General features: G+C 32.8%; 1 protein-coding gene across 5 annotated transcripts in view; it reads right to left on the reverse strand.

The window, feature by feature from the left end:
* LOC131063583 (uncharacterized) overlaps positions 1-2,104 on the reverse strand; it is a 252,376-nt gene extending 250,272 nt beyond the window's left edge. For all 5 annotated transcript variants that reach the window (XM_057997446.2, XM_057997445.2, XM_057997442.2 and 2 more), the window contains exon 1: positions 1,915-2,104. The gene's annotated coding sequence lies outside the window, so the exon portion shown is untranslated. The remainder of the gene's footprint in view (positions 1-1,914) is intronic.
* Between the last annotated feature and the right edge of the window lie 5,858 nt (positions 2,105-7,962).

Below are 7,962 nucleotides of genomic sequence, written 5' to 3' on the forward strand. Positions count from 1 at the left end.
AGGCTTTGTCCAACAATTTTCCATGTCCTTCCAGCATGTTGTACATATCCTAAGCTTTCATACAATTTTTGAGCAGGGTCATTTCAAGCTACAATCGTGGAGTATGCCCCCAATAATTTGACCTGCTACTTATTTGGTATTCTATCCCAACATTGTCCTAAAATTCTCACTGGATCATGAGCTTCATCAACCTCTTAATCCCCTGTTCCCGATTTCTTTTACTACTAGATGCCCCTACCTCTGAGTCAAACCCCTAAAACACCGAGTCTCTGAGTTTAAATTCTTTGCCTTATGTGAACTTTTTTCGTTGTTTATCCCCTCTTTACGGTTGGAATTCTGCACTTCACCAAACAACAGTGAAGTGGCACTCTTTTCGATATCTCAATTTCTAGGATTCCTTGCCAAAGACTTCACAACCCTCATTGGTTCCAAAAATGTTGACTTACAACCATGTACCGGCTGTGACGAACTCCCACGAAACAAACTTGCAACAATTCATGGAAGACTTAAAATCTTTGATTAGTCAGGGCAATGCTGGACAAATTCAAACCAATTCCTTTCTTAAACAAGTTGGTACCCCTCTCAAACCTATGGACATTGTGCTGTCCCGAACTTTAAAAAGTCTTCTCCAAATGGGCCTACCTACACAGACACATCAGATTGCTGCCTAGAAAGTTGAAGTAATTTGCCGAGCACGTGATGCAACTCTTGAAGAAGTGCAATAGTTTGACTTTGAACAGATGTAGGGGCTTCTTGCACAGGTGGTATGGATTCTCAGATGGACAAGGACGTCATGATACCTAACATAATGCCACTGCCAGAATTTATAATGCTGCTATGAGGCAACATGCCATAAACCCTTGCTAGTCTATCTCAGTCTGTCCTAGCATTTAGGCAAATAGAACAACAAAATCATATATATGTTTATTTAGCAAGCTTCTGGAACTGACTGTGATTTTGGAGTAACTTGTGTCAGAATGTTTTTAAATCACGCGGTTAGTTCCAGAAGCTTGCTAAATAAATATAAGGACTGGTACAATCTATGTTCATCACATATTTAGGTTTTTTTTAAGTCATGGCCAAATCGATAGCAATTTGGCATATGAGACCACCAATGTAGAAGCTTACAAGGGAATTTTTTTAATATTTACTTTGTTCATGAGCAAGTTTGAGAATATATCCCAATCCATCTACATTCAAAGTGCACGCACTCTTTTTTAGGACACTACCAAGAGACACGCCTGTCTGGCCCATGAAACTCATTTCTGGACTTCCACAAGAAGATTTGTCAATTTATATATATTGTTCAAATTTTGTGTTGTGGATTTTGACTTCATTACCAGAGCCTCCCCTTAAGTTTGGCATTATGACCAGATCAAGAATAAACCAGAGCTTGACAGAAAAAGGCTACCCAATTTCGTGGTCCTCTCACACCATTCAATTGAGATTGTCAGCCCGGATACCTTCGTCCCAGTAACTCCTGCATTGTGGGTTCTATCAATTGGCATGTTTTTTGGTTTACTGGACATCCATAGGATAACTCTAGTTATGTTACTCAAATTGATTATAGCAAAATCTGCAGATGATTTGCAGATCAGAAGTGAGGAAAATGCAGCTTCTGGTTTCAACTGATTGACTGCCCAGATGCCAATGTATTGCCATAGCGAGTACTAAACAAAAGAGACTACAAGCCTGATAATATTTTACTAAATTTACGATTATACACAAACCAAGCTAGAATGAAAAGCATGCACATATGGCGATTTAATCAGTTTTATAGTGTACAGTGTTAAATTATAGAATAAATGGTTTGTTTAACAGGCATACCTAAATAGTGAGGAAAAATGGCATTTAATCAGTTTTATAGTGTACAGTGTTAAATTATAGAATAAATAGTTTGTTTAACAGGCATACCTTGTGCTCTGCCTTCACTGCTCTTTCTTTAATCTATGGAAGTTTGCTCATTATTTAAATTCATATCGACCTTAAAAGTTCTTCTATTGACCTTGTGCTCTGCCTTTACTGGTCTTTCTTTAATTCTATGACAGTTCGCTCGTCAATTTACTCACTTGAATATGACAGTTCGCTCAATCTCTTAAATGCACTTCAATACAGTTCGGTCATAATTCTTTTTTTCTTTATTCTTATTTCTTTCATTTTCCCTTCCTATTTTCTTTGTCTTTAATTGGGCACCAAAATATCAATGCAAGGGATAAAAATTACACGTGTATATGTTAAAAAAATTGAATAAGTATTAATAAATAATTTATTTTATGTCGAAGATATTTCTTATATAAAGTGAATCACCTAATTAATAATTCAAAATTGACAAGAAGGATTTAAGACTATAAAAATTAATTAAAAAATTAAAAATATATATCTTTTATGATAAAAAAATAAAAAATATACATATTTTTATATTATTAACTAAAAATATAGTTATAAAAAAAATTAATCTTAGTCTTAAATTGATATTAAATTTAAAAAAGAAATCTTTTATGATAGAAAAATAAAAAATATATACATTAATATTATTAATTAGGAAAAAATGTTCATAAAATAAAAATCTATTTTTTATTATCCTCTTTTTTTATATGAATGTCTTTTAATATTAATTACTTTATTAGGATATCCTATCTTGTTTTTTAATCTCTAAAAATAAAAAAATTATTAAGTTTAAAATTTATTTTAATTATTTATGTCTTTTTATAACATTACAAATAAAAATTTAAGATTATCAAAATTTTAACTATTGACACATTTAATTATAAGTAAAATTTGCTTTTAAATAAAATGAAATTAAATTCTTTTAAATAATTATTAGTACTTTAACATATTTTTTAATGAAAAATATTCTAAATTAATCAAAATATATATAATATAATATTATATTTTAAATTGTTCAAGGGTTGAGCTTAACTGGTTAAAACACTATGTTCTCACTGACCCAAGTTCAATTCCCAATAGGGACATCTAAAGTGGAATTCTAAGTTGTGACCCTTGGCCTTCCATAGGATGGGAACTATTACCTATCCAAAAAAAAAAATTATATTTTAAATATTTTATAAGATTTTTTAAATATTTTTTTATATTTAAAAAATAAATGACTATTTTAAATTTAAAAAATCATTTTTTTATTGATAATCTTGTGAATAAAGTAATTTTTTTATATCTATATATATATATATAAATTTTAATTTTTTAATTATAGGTAATAAAATTTGATTCGCACCTTTTAAATAAAATAAAATAAAAATTTAAATATATAATTAAACTATTTCATTACAAGCATTACACAACAAATATTTCTATTAAAAAATTCAATATATATCTTTAATAATTATAATTTTGTATAATTTTTTTTGAAATCATTCTATTTTTTATTAATATTTTTTGAAAAATTATGATTATTGTTTTAATCATTTTAATATATATAATATAATTTTATAAAATTTAATCATAAATTTAAATATCTTTCACTTATTAAAATACCTAATTTCACTTTATTGTTTATATTATATAATTTTATAATTATTAATACTTATTTATTAAGATCAATTATAATAAATATTACATAAACATAATTAAAATAATATATAATCTTGAATTAATAATTAATAATTATGTTTAAGATTAATTTTATAATTATAATTATATAGATTGTATAATTAAATTAGGATTATATTCTTAAGAAAATGTATATTCTCACTATAATGTTTATGATGCACTGCAAAATAAGATAAGATGTTAGGGAACACACAACACAAGAGACAAGAGCAAACGTTAGTGTTAGTGTCAGAAACGAAAGACTATCCTAAGCAAGCATATCAAGAGAGATATTAAACATGTAATGGAAAGCATGCAAATACAAAAGAGATACACTACACTCCTCCAAATGCTAACCAAGATGTTCATAGCCGCTCCTCCCTTGTTCCTCTCCTCTCCACTCCAAGTTCCACATGAGTGTAGCTCTCAGCTTTGCACTACTATGGAAGTCTTATGGAGATTCAAGATTGAAAATGATTATGAGATTATGCAAATGCAAGCTAGCTAGGAATGAGAGAAAATGAGTTAATTAAGCAATTGTCAATTTTAACCAAAAGAAGAACAAAGTAACTATGTTCCTAAATGTTCTCTCTTAAATTCACTATAACTTACATGCATACAAGATTTCTGGATCTAGATTATGAAGGAATGAGCTCTATTTATAGGAAAAATAGAGAAATGGATGGTTGAGATTGAGTAATCTCAACAAGGGTCAGGATTGAAAGGTTTATGATCCATGTGAGGGCTTTCAACCCAATCCCAGGATGACAAATGTCATCATGAGATGGCTTGAGAGGAGAGGGAAGAAGCATTAAATGATTGACATGACATGAAGGTTAACTTGGGGGGTAAGGTTAGTGTTGAGTTGAATGAGTAAAACCATTATCCAATGATAATGCCTTTATCCAATGGATAAACTCTTGTGCAAGAGTTAGTGAGGATAACCATGGTCAAAGCAATAAATGCTTGAAGAGACCCATGAGTCAAATGGAAGTTGAGTTAGAAGGAAAGTCTCTAACCATGTGGGTGAGTTGAGTTAACCATAAATGGTTATGTAAGAGTCATAAATGGTCATGTAAGAGCCATTAGTGGTTTGGAAGCAGGGAAAACTTTAAGAAACCCCCCCCCCTTGGATAAGGTGTAAAAACTAGCGAAAGTTGTATAATTCCCGAGGAAAATGTTAATTTTACTGGCGAATTTTTGCGGTTTATGGAGAAAAATAATAATCTCCATTGGCAAATTAGCCATGATCGCTCAAAGTTTGTGAAAAATCTTGGTGAATTGTAATGTTTTTAAAACCCAAAAAATATTTGCATGGGCAAATTGTAATGTTTTTAAAACCAGAAAAATATTTGCATTGGCGATTTCAACCTATTTTCAAACCATAATAATAAAATATTGACGATTTCAAGCTATTTTCAAACCAAAAAAAAAATATTGGTGATTTCAAGATATTAACTATAAGTCATTAAAACACGTGGCACACAGTCGTCAACTCTCTGCAGCGACTTGGAGATAGTGGTAACTTTAACCCTTGTCGCGTACTCGCCAACATAAAATTGTTTATCTCTTAACCGCTAGCACTTCACTCGCAAGCTCGTAGCTTGATCGGGTTTTTAGACATTTAACTTTGCGAGCTGGCGATAACCATTAAACCTAGCCACAAATTGTCTAGTTGCTAGCTCATAAAAATGCTAACATTAAACAAACATGAGAGCTAGCGACAACTGTATGAAATGAGTTACTCGCTAACTCTCGCAGCTATAATGTATGACATCAGACCAACTTGAGACCTCGCGACCAAAGCAATTTCACTAACAATCTCTAGCTCGGTAACATAAAATGCTAACACCCAAAAATCTAGAGACCTCGCGATGTAAACCCAAACCATCTTGTCACTAGCTCGCGGTTTGATCACGTCTTCAGACATTTTACCTCGCGAGCTGGCAATAACCATAAAACTTAACCACAAACTATCTGGTCGCTAGCTCGCAACCTAAAATTTTTAAGGCTTGGATGCTGACTCATTCCTGAGGAACTAGTTTGAAGGTTTCTCCTGAGTCGAGGTTGATTAGACAAGTGAGGGCGACGGTTTCAGAGGCATAAAAGGATTGGATAGCTTTTGAGTTAGAGATGGGAGATCACGGATTTCTCTGAGAAATAAGAGCTCAGGTTGCTTGTTGTCGGGGATTCTGAAGCAGAATTTGTCCAATCAAGGAGGAATAAAATCATAACAAAATCGTTCACAATAGATGAGCCTTAGTAGGATGCAGTGGATTTGATAGGCATGATGATGACTTCTAGAGTCTACAGTCATGTTGAAAACCACCAAAATGATGATTTTTCACATGAATGAGCATCACCAAATGAAGTGTGAAAATGTTATAAATACAATGGAGTGGTGACTTAATTGGTAGAAGAGAAAATAAACCTTTTTCATTTTCTGAGAGTAGTTTTTTTTCCTCAGAAAGGAAGATGATGTTTGAGCAGGATCATGCATGGAGTTGTACTTGTTGTGTGCTCTGTGATACCGAATGGGTGTTTTTTTATTTTTTTCTGTGTGAGTTTGTTTATTGTCAGAGGGGTTGTGAAAGTGAGAAGGATTGCCAGAGGGGGTGTGAAAGCCTTTTCTTGTCAAGAAGGGCCAAGCATGGAACATCCTCTACTTCTACTCTACCATAGGATGGCAAGGGGTTTGAAGAAGGAGCCGGCAAAGGAATGAAAGAAGGATTTGTTTGGGTGGGGAGTGGCAGCTAGTCATCTTTGTGACGACATGGAAGCTGCGACCCCTCCCCAATAGATTACATTTACCCTAAAGCTCATGTTTCCACTTTCCCTGATTGTGGGCATGAAGGCTCAAGCTCCTCTTTCCATTTTCTTTGTTCCCGGGCATGAAGGCTTCCTCCTCTATTTGGAAACGATCTACTAGACAGAACATAACATCTCACATTCCATCTGAAATGAAGGCATCGGGGTGATAATGGCATGGCTCAAGCAGTTTTGCAAGTTGTATAGTCATTGGGGTTCCTTTTCTGGTTCCAGTAGTGATTCTAGACTCTAGGTGAAGGGAGCAAGTTGTATATTGTATACTCATTTATAGAGCAAATGAAAAGCATTTAGTGTCAAGCTTTGTGCAGGTTCTTGAAGGAGTTATATATAAATTTATTTTGTGTATAATTCTATCTCTTTCAAATGATCAGAATCATGAGATTTAACTTTTTTCATTTGTTGCATTGTTATGGTGTATGTAATTTTTCATTTAATGCTTCCTAATCCTATTATGCCCAGGAATGCAAAATTTTTGTTAGTCTGGAATCATATTAAGGATTCACCTCATTGTAATTGGTGGGCGGATTATAGACAGTCATAGAACACCTCCATATATATTACATAAACATCCATAGCATATAAAATCATAAGAGTATTAAGAATGAAAGTATTAAACACCACAATAGATAGGAATACAACATAATTAGTAAAACATCAAGACAACAGACCAGTGCCTTATCCTAGGGCATAAAGTCTCAGTCACTTACAATTCAAGACAACTTGATAATAAACTTCAATAAGATTCATTTGCAGATAAATAGGAATGAAATTATGAATAATGTCATTACATACACAACCCAGATTCATATGTAAACTGAAAAAACCTTGACCATTCAATTCACAGTGAAAACATAAATTCAACACAAAGACAATTATGTGAAGATCTCATTGCTCAAACTGCAAATGATATTGATATTATATTCATAATGATATCAAAAAGTAAATTCACAATGTGATTCAACTATGTACTTATCAAATTCTTGAACAGTTGAGCTATTATAACTATATAAGAGTTTTCAAGTTCAACATCAATAAAAGTGGCCAACTGGCCATCCCTCTCTACCGATCAAAAAGAAAAAGTGGCCATCCCTCTCAAATTAATCTTGGAATCCTTTTATAAGATGAGGATTCAACAAGCTTAGGATTACTCTGAGGAATCTTGGGTAGCAACCTCAACCTGAGATTTCTTCTTTGGATTTAGCATGGCTTGCCACTTGTCCACCTCTTTGTCTGTTGGCCAACTAAATGCCTTTACCTCTTCCAACTTTGCAACTGAATCTGTCCATCTGGCATCTGTAACTGCCTTAGACTCAACAATAAACTTTGCATGGTCAACCTCAACCTTGAACAATGAATCAAGCATACCGTTAAGGAAATCAGCATCAACTTGTTCATTTACATGCTTGATTATTTCTTCTAGCTCTAGAATCAAATCAAATTCATTGGTCCAATCAGAAACTAATTTCAAATCTCCATTACTACCATAAATTGAGGCACCAATTTACTATAACCTTCCCCAAATGTCTGCAATTTTTCATTTATAAGCACATCCTTCCCTGTGAAAAATGCATAAGCTGCATTCATTAC

Source organism: Cryptomeria japonica, chromosome 4 (assembly GCF_030272615.1).
Source record: "Cryptomeria japonica chromosome 4, Sugi_1.0, whole genome shotgun sequence".
NCBI lineage: Eukaryota > Viridiplantae > Streptophyta > Pinopsida > Cupressales > Cupressaceae > Cryptomeria > Cryptomeria japonica.